The sequence below is a fragment of the Mastomys coucha genome, unplaced genomic scaffold, assembly GCF_008632895.1.
Source record: "Mastomys coucha isolate ucsf_1 unplaced genomic scaffold, UCSF_Mcou_1 pScaffold6, whole genome shotgun sequence".
Classification (NCBI taxonomy): domain Eukaryota; kingdom Metazoa; phylum Chordata; class Mammalia; order Rodentia; family Muridae; genus Mastomys; species Mastomys coucha.
The window spans coordinates 125206688-125216213 of record NW_022196912.1 but is presented as its reverse complement, the minus strand read 5'-3'; the positions used below and the strand labels follow the sequence as shown (position 1 = coordinate 125216213).

Sequence of the window (9526 nt, the reverse complement as noted above, 5' to 3'; positions counted from 1 at the left end):
GGGGGGGGGGGAATTTCTGCCCCCTGGAAGATGGGCTCACTCAGGAATTTCCCTGCTAGACACCAGTTTCTTTTTTGCCTCTACTTGGAGCTGGGCTCCTCCCCATCTTTTGTTTGGGCCCTCTCTTCTTTCCCTGACAGCCTAAGCCCTGGGCTTTGAGGAGAGAGAGGAGGGCAGCCAAGTGGTGGGTTACATTTAGGGGTTGTCCCTGGAAACCCAGAACTTCCTCTTCCTCCTGGGGAGCAGTGGCCAAGTGCCAGGTTTAAGGAGACTCTTCTCCATCCTATACCTTGGTAGGTTGGAAAAGGCAAGAACAGAAGGCTTCCAGGCTGGAGTGATGCACGCCTTTAATCCCAGCACTCAGGAGGCAGAGCAGACAGATCTCTGAGTTCGAGGCCAGCCTGGTCTACAGAGCAAGTTCCAGAACAGCCAGGGCTACACAGTGAGAGCCTGTCTGAAAACATAAACCACAGCTACCTCTTTTCCCTGAAGTCCTAATGAGTGACATTTCTATTGAGCCTCCAGGGCCCAAACTGGGGGTTATCTTTGCTCCACAGGGCACCCAGGTAAGACCAAGACCCTAGGATTGTACCCACAATCCCATCCAAATACAGAAAGAGGACGGGAACCCAGGAGTCCCAGCCTACCACCCACTAGCTGCCTCTTGACACATTGTATGCCCTCCCCAGAGTCTATCCAGCCTCTGCTCTATTGATCCAACTTCGAATTTTAAACAGATAAGGAAATGGTTGGGACACTCCACAGGTAGGATTGAGAGACAGAGGAGTCAGGCTTTCAAGAACTCAGACCTGTTCAGAGCCTCTGGGTTCTGTGCGACAGATATTGAATTTCCATTCTTGCCCCACGATGCCCACAGCAGCTTGCTCAGGAGCACAGTCAGTAGAAGCCAATGCCAACCCATCTTGCATGGGCACACCAAGCACTTCCCTGTCAGAGTTTAGGGTGAGGGTCAAAGGTCCTATGTGAATTTCCCAACACAAAGGAAATGTGAAAACAGGGCTATTTGGATAGCTGAGGACCAAAGATCAGTTGAGTCTCAGGGTCAGCGTTAGTTTAACTCCTTTTCATAACCCCCCCCCCCCCAAAGCCAGCCAAGAAACGAATCCCACAGGATAGAAACATCTGGATCAGCTTACCTGGTAAGATGCTGTAAGCCCAGCCCCAACTCTGGCACCTGAGAGTTGGTGCAGCAGCCAGGAGTAGGCTGGCAAAGGATCCTAGTCCAGCACAGAAGCTCTGCTGGCCAGCACCAGAGCCAAGGTCTGGAACCCAGAACCCTACATCCTGAGTGCCAGGATAACAAGCATGCACCATCACAGGCTCTCTCTTTATGCTTTAATTATAATATATGCATAATACAAAGTTACCATTTTACCAGTGTTGGGATTTCTAGCTGCTGACATTAAGTGTACTAACACCGAGGCGCAGCCACAACCACCCCCATCCACAGAACTTTTGTTTTCCCTCTGTATTTGCATACGAGTGCAGGTGCTTGGGAGTCCACAGGAAGGCGTTGGATCCCCTGGAGCTGGAGTTAGAGGCAGTTGTGAGGCTGCTCAATATGGGTGTTGGGACCTGAATTTGGGTGCCCTGCAAGTTCAGCTAGTGCTCTTAATGACTGAAACGTGTCTCCAGCTCCACAGAACTTTTTCCCCTACAAAACTAAACATACTGGTTGTTTCCATTATACAACCACCGCCCTTGTATCCCTGTGTCCCTGGTACCCCATTCCGTGGCAGTGTCTGCTCCGTGGATCCGGTGAGTGGGTGGATACAACCCTTCACCTTTGTGCCTGTGTGGCGATGCTTCGTAAAGGAAGAAAGACTAACTTGGTGTCATTTTCCCAGGAGCGAACCTGATTTATCCAAAAGAGCTTGAGTCTAATAGTCTACTCTAGAGTAGGTCTAATCTAAATGAATTCTAATTTCAGGTTCTAATCTAAAAAGGGAGCCCTGGATCCAGGTCTTTCTCCCTATACTGAACAGCTCAGCAAATGTAACAAAAAGGAAAGAACAGCTCTGCCCCTGTCTCTTACAGGAGTCTCAGAAGGGAGAAAAAAAACATTGTTTTTCCTGGTCCTACTGACTCATAATAGCACACAAAGTCACGTTCAGGTTTATCAAGCTATAATCACAAGTTGCTTGCAGCATTTCGTAGGGGGAGGGCGAGCATTTTGGGGTGAAGGGAAGGTTGTGACTTGTTTACAGTGTGGCTCACTGCTTCCAGCAGTCTGAGACCTGTCGAACTCACACACATTGTTTTGAATGGGTTTGCTGTGCAGCAGTTTACTCCAGATTAAAAGCTTATGTTTGGGAGGGAGGCTCCTAAGGACCAGGTATGTGTGCAAGAAGGTGGAACAATAGGATGTTCTAAGGAGGTAAGTTCCAGCCAGCAGGGAAGCTGGTTAAGACAAGAAGTAAACAACTCAGAAGAGCCTCCCAGCACTTGGGAGGCAGAGGCAGGTGGATTTCTGAGTTTGAGGCCAGCCGGTCTACAGAGTGAGTTCCAGGAGGGCCAAGGCTACACAGAGAAACCCTGTCTGGGGGGGGGCACTCAGAAGTGCTAAAGGAAGTCCCTGAAACTAACCAGACTCACTAGGCTCCTCCCCCTTCAAGCATGTATATAAGAAGAGCTAAGACATACTCCCAGATAAGCTGGGCTGCCTAGAAGACCCAACAGCTGAGCCTCCTGGGAAAAACAGAAATCAACCAAATTACCTGGAAGAAACAAATCAGCCAGACTTCCTGGAAGAGCCTCTGACCACCTGCGCTATCTGCAAAGAGCACTCCAGTCTACTGAGCCATCTCCAGGTTGCTCACTATGAGGACCTACCTACCCACTGTTAGGAACTGTCACCAATTGGTGATGGCTTGAGTCATACCACCCACATACCTGTACATAACCCCAATAAAAACTCATTGGGTCACCAAGCCGAGCTTTGCATCTGTACTTTGGTGTACTCCCTATAAGGGTGAATGGACATGTGATCCCATTGTCCTAGGAATAGTGCCTCTTGATAGTTACAAAGGAGAAATAGGAAAGATAGCATGATCAAAGCCCGCATTCAGCTGAGCTCACAAGACTTTATTGTGTTTGCCGTCCAAAGTATAGTAAGATTGTAATATTTTTCTCAGAGGTCAGTTGTTCTGAACAGGTTGACTGTGCAGAAGGATACATCGTTATAAATGATCTCAAAGCACAGCACTAACTTGGTTGCAGATTGGGTAAGAGTTTGGTTTGTAAAGACAGACTACATTTCTCCCAGAAGCCATTCTCATAGGATCGCCTGCTTTAGTTAGCATGTTCCCAAGGCCTAGCCATGCCCTTGAGCAATTTACTGCCTGTTAGGATCCTAATTATATTCTGTCTTATGGATGGGCAGTGCTTTGTTGTCCTCGATCAGCACTCTGACTGCTATGAATAGCCATGCTGGGGATGCTGAACTCAAAGCTCCACTCAGGTCCACCTTGCAGTCCGTGTGAGTGGACAGTTGGCTTTCTCTGACCTCTAGAGCTGCCATGCTGGGCTCTGAGGGGTTTGCGTTCATTAACATTTCATTACAGCTACGTGAATTAGGTACCACCTAACCATCCCTTTTCACAGATGAGGAAACTGAGGCACAGATGTCCCCTCACCTGCCATCTGCCAATCAGGATTGAGCTAACACTCTGCTCTGTTGATCCTCCTCAGGGTTACTTTATATTTGAAATACAACTTGCTATATGTAAGAAAGACACAAGGAAACAGGAGGCGATGTCCTTCATTCTGTCACGAGGTGGGGGAGTGTCAATATTTTTCATTGCCTTATTCAGTCAACTGATTAAATCGCCATAGGTAACACAACAGGCCACCCTGCCCCCCAGCTCTGGTCAGAGAATAGTACAATGTGGTGTATTATTGACTCTGTTCATTTTCTGGCTGTCTGAGAGAGTAGCTGGAGGAAGCTCTCAGAAGGAGAAGCTGAAAGCAGAAGAAATAGCATTGTGGGGCACAGCTCCAAAGTCACAAACGCCAGGTGGGAAGATCAGGCAGGTGTGGAAAACTTGGCTGGGAGAGGCTGTACCAGCTGGCAGGCTCGTCGCCTTGGTCACAAGGGCTCTGCTGGCTGTGGAGTGGACCCTCTGAGATGGAAGACTGAAGCTGTTCAGGCTGTCTTCTACCCCCCCTGGTCACTAGACTCACTTCCGCCTCTGCGATGACTTGCATTTCCCTCTGGCCTGACCTTGGTTGTCAGGACAACAGCTTCTCCCTTTCACATCTCAGGCCATTGCCAGACCTAGGGACCTTGGTCAGACTCTCCTGCTTCCTAGGGACACGCCAGGTACTCATGGCATGCAACAAAGCCACTGTATTCCTTGTAACAGATGAGGAAGCCCAGACTCAGAGGAGCGGGCACCAAGGGCTGTTGTCTCCTTTCTTCATCCAGTCTTCCCAGGAGAAGAAGTGACTTGCTCAGGACATCAGCTGCGGGGGACTGGGGTCTGCTGACATCCTTGGGATCCTAGGACCCAGGACAGGCCAGCCAAGCCTTGATGACATGCCCAATTACAGAAGTTGGGAGCAGAGGTTCCTTACCATCGAGCAGTGCCCCACCCCATTCTGTTGGAGCTGCTCACAGTTGCGGTACCCCTCCCCTTCCCACGATGTAAATAAGTCAAGACCTCATTTTCTGCTTGCCAAATGGGGAAATCGAGCCTGGCTTACCTCCTTTGCTGAAGTTGTGTGTCTTTTTTTGTTTTTTCAAGATTTATTTCTTTTATGTATATGAGTATACTGTAGCTGTCTTCAGACACACCAGAAGATGACATTGGATCCCATTCCAGATGGTTGTGAGCCACCATGTGGTTGCTGGGATTTGAACTCAGGACCTCTGGAAGAACAGTCAGTGCTCTTACCCACTGAGCCACCTCTCCAGCACCGTTGTGTTTCTTTTTCTTTTCTTTTCTTTTTTTTTTTTTTGGTTTTTCAAGACAGGGTTTCTCTGTGTAGCCCTGGCTGTCCTGGAACTCACCCTGTAGTCCCGGCTGGCCTCGAACTCAGAGATCCGCCTGCCTCTGCCTCCCAAGTGCTGGGATTAAAGGCGTGCGCCACCACCGCCCGGCATTCTTTTTGTTTTTGTTTGTTTGTTTATGTTTTGTTTTCAAGGTAGGGTCTTACTATGCACACTGGGTGTCCTGGAACTCACTATGTAGACCAGGCTGGCATCGAACTCACAGAGTTCTGCCTGCCTCTGCCTCTTGAGTGTTGCACTATCTCACCTGGCCTAGTTGGGGGGAGGTGGCTTCTTGAGAGAAAGCAGCACTGGGATTAGGAGGTCTCCAGAGTTGTACAACACAGGACGGCAACGCAGAAGCACCAGGCCTGCCTGTGAGCAAGGGCTGTCCTCCCTGGGCCCAGCTGTTCTGTTGAAGAGTGGCCAGCCTTTCTCAATAGCTCTCAGGCAGTGATGCAAACATAGTTTCCATCCCTTCAAGCCCTCCCTCCCATGGGCCTTCTCTGAAACAGTGTGACTTACAGGAATCAGCTGGAGGAGTGTGGTCTTCAAATTTCTCCCAATAACACAGGCTGGCCATAGGACAGGAGCTCTCCTGGCAATCTCAGGCCTGCCAAAGATGGCTAAGGACACTTGCAAGTCTGCGGGTGCCCCGCCCACTGTTGCCTGATAGCCAGAAGCCCTCAAGAGAGGTCATCCTGTAGGCTCAGGCTTGGAGACCATCTGGGCCTTAGGAAGCTTCGTTGCTTATATCTGTGGATTTTAGTGACCATCCTGGGGAGCCTGGGGGGTGTCTCTAAAGGAGACATTGCAGAGAAGTAACTGCTGCTGCCTGGATGCTCCCCAGGGGCAAGCCTGCCTCAGCAGTGCCCTCTGTGATCTCTTAGTTTTACACAGAAAGACAGAGCCTAGAGTCGCACAGCTAGGCAGCCGTAAGTGGGATTCCTGCCACACTGTCTGCATCCAGAGGGTGGATTTAACCACAGTGACTACATGGGAGCAGGTAAGCCATGTCATGACACAAGGAAACACCCCCAAAGCAGACCCCCGCCATGACCTTTCTTCTTCCCAATACTCCAGGTTCATTTTCTGACAATTTCTATCCCCCAGGAAGCCTGGGGTTCTTCAATGCTTGAATTTTGGATCATCCTCGCCTCCCCAAACAAAACCAAGTTCCTTGATGATAACAGAAATGTCCTGTGTACATTCCTTGACTAAGCATTGATTTTGGAAGCCCCTCACCCTAGGACAGAGACTTCTTTTTTAAGGCAGGATCTCTAATCCCAGGCTGGCCCGGAACTCTCTGCCAAAGATCTTGAATTCCTGCCTGGTTTTCTTGACCCTTTTTCTCATGAGCTCAAATTACAGGCACGTGCCACTATGCTTGATTTATGGGGTGTTGAGGATCTGAGGACTGAACCCAGGGCTCTGTAGGCATTAGCCAAGTGCTCTGCCAATTGAGCTACACTCTCAGCCCTGATATTAAACTTTTAAATCTGCATCTTCTACGTACATTTTAAACTTTGACCCAGGGGAATACGGATCCTAGGCCAGCACAGACCCATAAAGTTGGTAAAGGTATATATGAAAATCCTTGTGAGCCTGGTGGTACATGCTTTTATTCCTGGAGCTTGGGAATTAGAGGCAGGCAGATCTCTGTGAGTTTAAGGTCAGCCTTCCCTACATAGAGTTACAGGTCATCTGGGGCTATATAGTGAGACCTGCCTCAAAAACAATAGTCAACTAGACATGGCGAATGTTCTGTGTGGTAAGTAGACGGTGGGTCTGTCTGCACATGGACAAAGCACCTTTGCCATGACTGATCCAGGCTTCATAGGTCCAGAGTGGAGTGGACTGGGGGTGGGAGCAATAGCCACACTTCGGTTCCCTCTGTGAGTTGGGACACACAGGCTGGGATGAGCCTCTGGCCGTTCTTACTACAGGGTGCGTGCCTCCCAGCCCAGATACCATAGCTGCTGCAGAGAGGGACTGCCTGGAACACTGTGGAATCCACTCTCAGCACCTGACCAGTACAGATCCCACCCAGCCTCCTGCTCAGATGGACTAGAGAAAGACAATGTCTCAAGGCAGGCCAGGCTTGGCCCTCCCCAGGACTGATGATGGATGGATGGAAACTCTGGTGAGCTGTGTTGTTCCCAAGGGGTTTTTGGTTTTGTGGTTATTCTTCTCTCTCTCTCTCTCTCTCTCTCTCTCTCTCTCTCTCTCTCTCTCTCTCTCTCTCTCTCTCTCTCTCTCTTTCTCTCTCTCTCTCTCTGTGTGTGTGTGTGTGTGTGTGTGTGTGTGTGTGGTAGCAAAGGAAGTAAGATTGAGAATAGTGTGTGCTGCTGCCTCCTGCCCCTGCCCCCTGGAACCCGGGCAGTGATGAGAGGCTGTGCAGGAAACACCTCAAAGTCACTGAGGGTGTTGGCCCCATGAATGTGGCTCACGGAGGTCTGGGGCCAGGAAGGAAGGAGCCGGGATCAGCAGCCAAGGAAGGAAGAGGGAGAGGCTGGGAAGGCTGGAGGATGACAGGCTGACTGCCACCCAAAGAGTCCTGCCCTCACATCGGACCTCTGTGCACAGCCTGACTTGTCCCTAAGCCCCCTCCCAAGTAGTTACTCCATTCTCCGGCACTGAACCTCAGCAAGGAGAGGGACTGCAGGGAAGAGCTCCAGAGGACAGGACTGGAACAGCTGGCCCATGTCCCCAGACTTGTGGATGTTTCAGCATGGCACACTGAACCAGGCTGGGCAGCCCAAGGGACAAGGGAACAGAGATCATCTCAGAGGCCTTGTGAGAGGGGGCAGGAAGAGGCTGGGGACTAAGAGACAGCTGTGCTCTGAGGGTCAGAGGCAAAGAAATGGGTTCCGGGCTCCCCTGCTTGTGAGAGGAGTAGAAGCTGGACACAGGCTCGGTCCTGTGGGACAGGTTGACAGTGTTGACAAGGGCTAGCAGATTCCATAAACACACACACACACACACACACCCCACAACTTACCTACCAGAAAACTGGTGAGTCCCAGGATAGCTTTGAGAGACAGTTCATGTCCCCTCAAGCTGGGACTAAATACCAGATGGCTGAGGAGACGCCCTAAGGAGTCTCTCTGGGTAGTGTGTGTAGGTGGGGGGATGGGAGGCTCCCAAACCGCAGTGCTCTCAGAGCTAAATAGCCAGCAGCCAGAGTCCTTCACTTAAGCCTGCCCTCTTGTCCCCAGCCAGTCTTTCTGACTGTCCCCTTGGCCTCTGGCTCCCTGTGACTGAGCTTTGGGAAGCTGGACCCAGCTCCCAGTCACTGCAGGGCTCGGAGCAACACACACAAAGGAGCACATGCTGCCTCTCCCTACACTAGGCACCAGGGTTCTCAATGTGCACTTCCGGCCGAGAAACTCAGACTTCCTGTTTCCAGGTCTAGAGATCCTCAGGAAGACAGTCCAAGGCTCTAAGAAGGACTAGGCCCAAGTCCTTCTCCATGCAGTGTGAGCCTGTTCATCCCCTGAGCCTCTCCAAACCAGGGACACCCACCTACCTTGTGCTCTCCCGAACACTCAAGGCCCTATTCCATTCCCTGGCCCCTGGCCTCAAGCTGCACTCAGGTTCAACTTTCAACATTGTTCAGCAGATTATGGCCTGGCTCGATTATAGTAGCATCATAGGGAGGTCAGGGGTCTGGCTTTCATGGCTAGCCCTTGTCCCACCCTCCTCAGCCAGCTCTATGCTAGCTCCTCTGGCTGGAAGGCACTGACAGCATGCCCATTTCACAGCTGGAAACAGTAAGGCATAGACAGGCACAAAGACTCTCCTACAGACTCGTGTAGACAGTTTCAGAGCTAGGACTAAACTCCCTTTTCTCTTATGTTTGGTGAGGGAGTCCACTTAGCCCTGAGGTGGCACTGCACAGCCAGGATGGGGCCTTGCTGTCCTGGTGAGGGGTGACATTCGCGTGTAAGGTGGAGGGAGGTAGAGGGCTCTCTGGGGAGAATCTGGCTAGGATCAGGTTTTCTCTTGTCTCTTGGGACCTATCTGCAATGCCAGGGCTCTGATGCCTACTGAAGGATACCTGTCGGACCAAGCTGGGATGCCTGGCCTGTGAACTACCACCTCTCCCTCTACGATAGAGGTGCCTCTCACACCCTGAACTCCAGGTTATGAGGTTTCCAGGCCACTTGCTCTCTACAGGGACCAATTTCCCTGCTGGCAGGAAGAGCTGCTCTATCAGTCATCAACAGGTACAAGTTCCCGGCCTTCACCTCTGGCTTTGGAGCCTGGAAACCTGAGCAATGCACTTCCTCATTCCTACCCTCCCTACCCTCCCGTTTCCCCTTCCAGTCCTCCCCAGGTCTGGGCCTGCCACTGGCACCCAGCCCTGATACACACAATGTGGGGGGCCTGGCCATACCACCCCTGACCCCTGCTCCTAGAAGGAATTAAGAATTCTGGGCATGTATCCTGGGGCTCCCAGCAGGCTCAGACCTGGCTCTGGGCACAGGGGTGGAGTCTGGGAGGGCAGGGAAA

At 51.2% G+C, this 9526-nt stretch overlaps 1 long non-coding RNA gene across 1 annotated transcript in view; it reads left to right on the top strand.

The window, feature by feature from the left end:
- Nucleotides 1–2951, top strand: part of LOC116080313 — a 3374-nt gene extending 423 nt beyond the window's left edge. The window contains exons 2-3 of the long non-coding RNA XR_004114392.1: nucleotides 298–566; nucleotides 2637–2951. This is a non-coding gene — a long non-coding RNA (uncharacterized LOC116080313). The remainder of the gene's footprint in view (nucleotides 1–297; nucleotides 567–2636) is intronic.
- Nucleotides 2952–9526: the final 6575 nt, after the last annotated feature.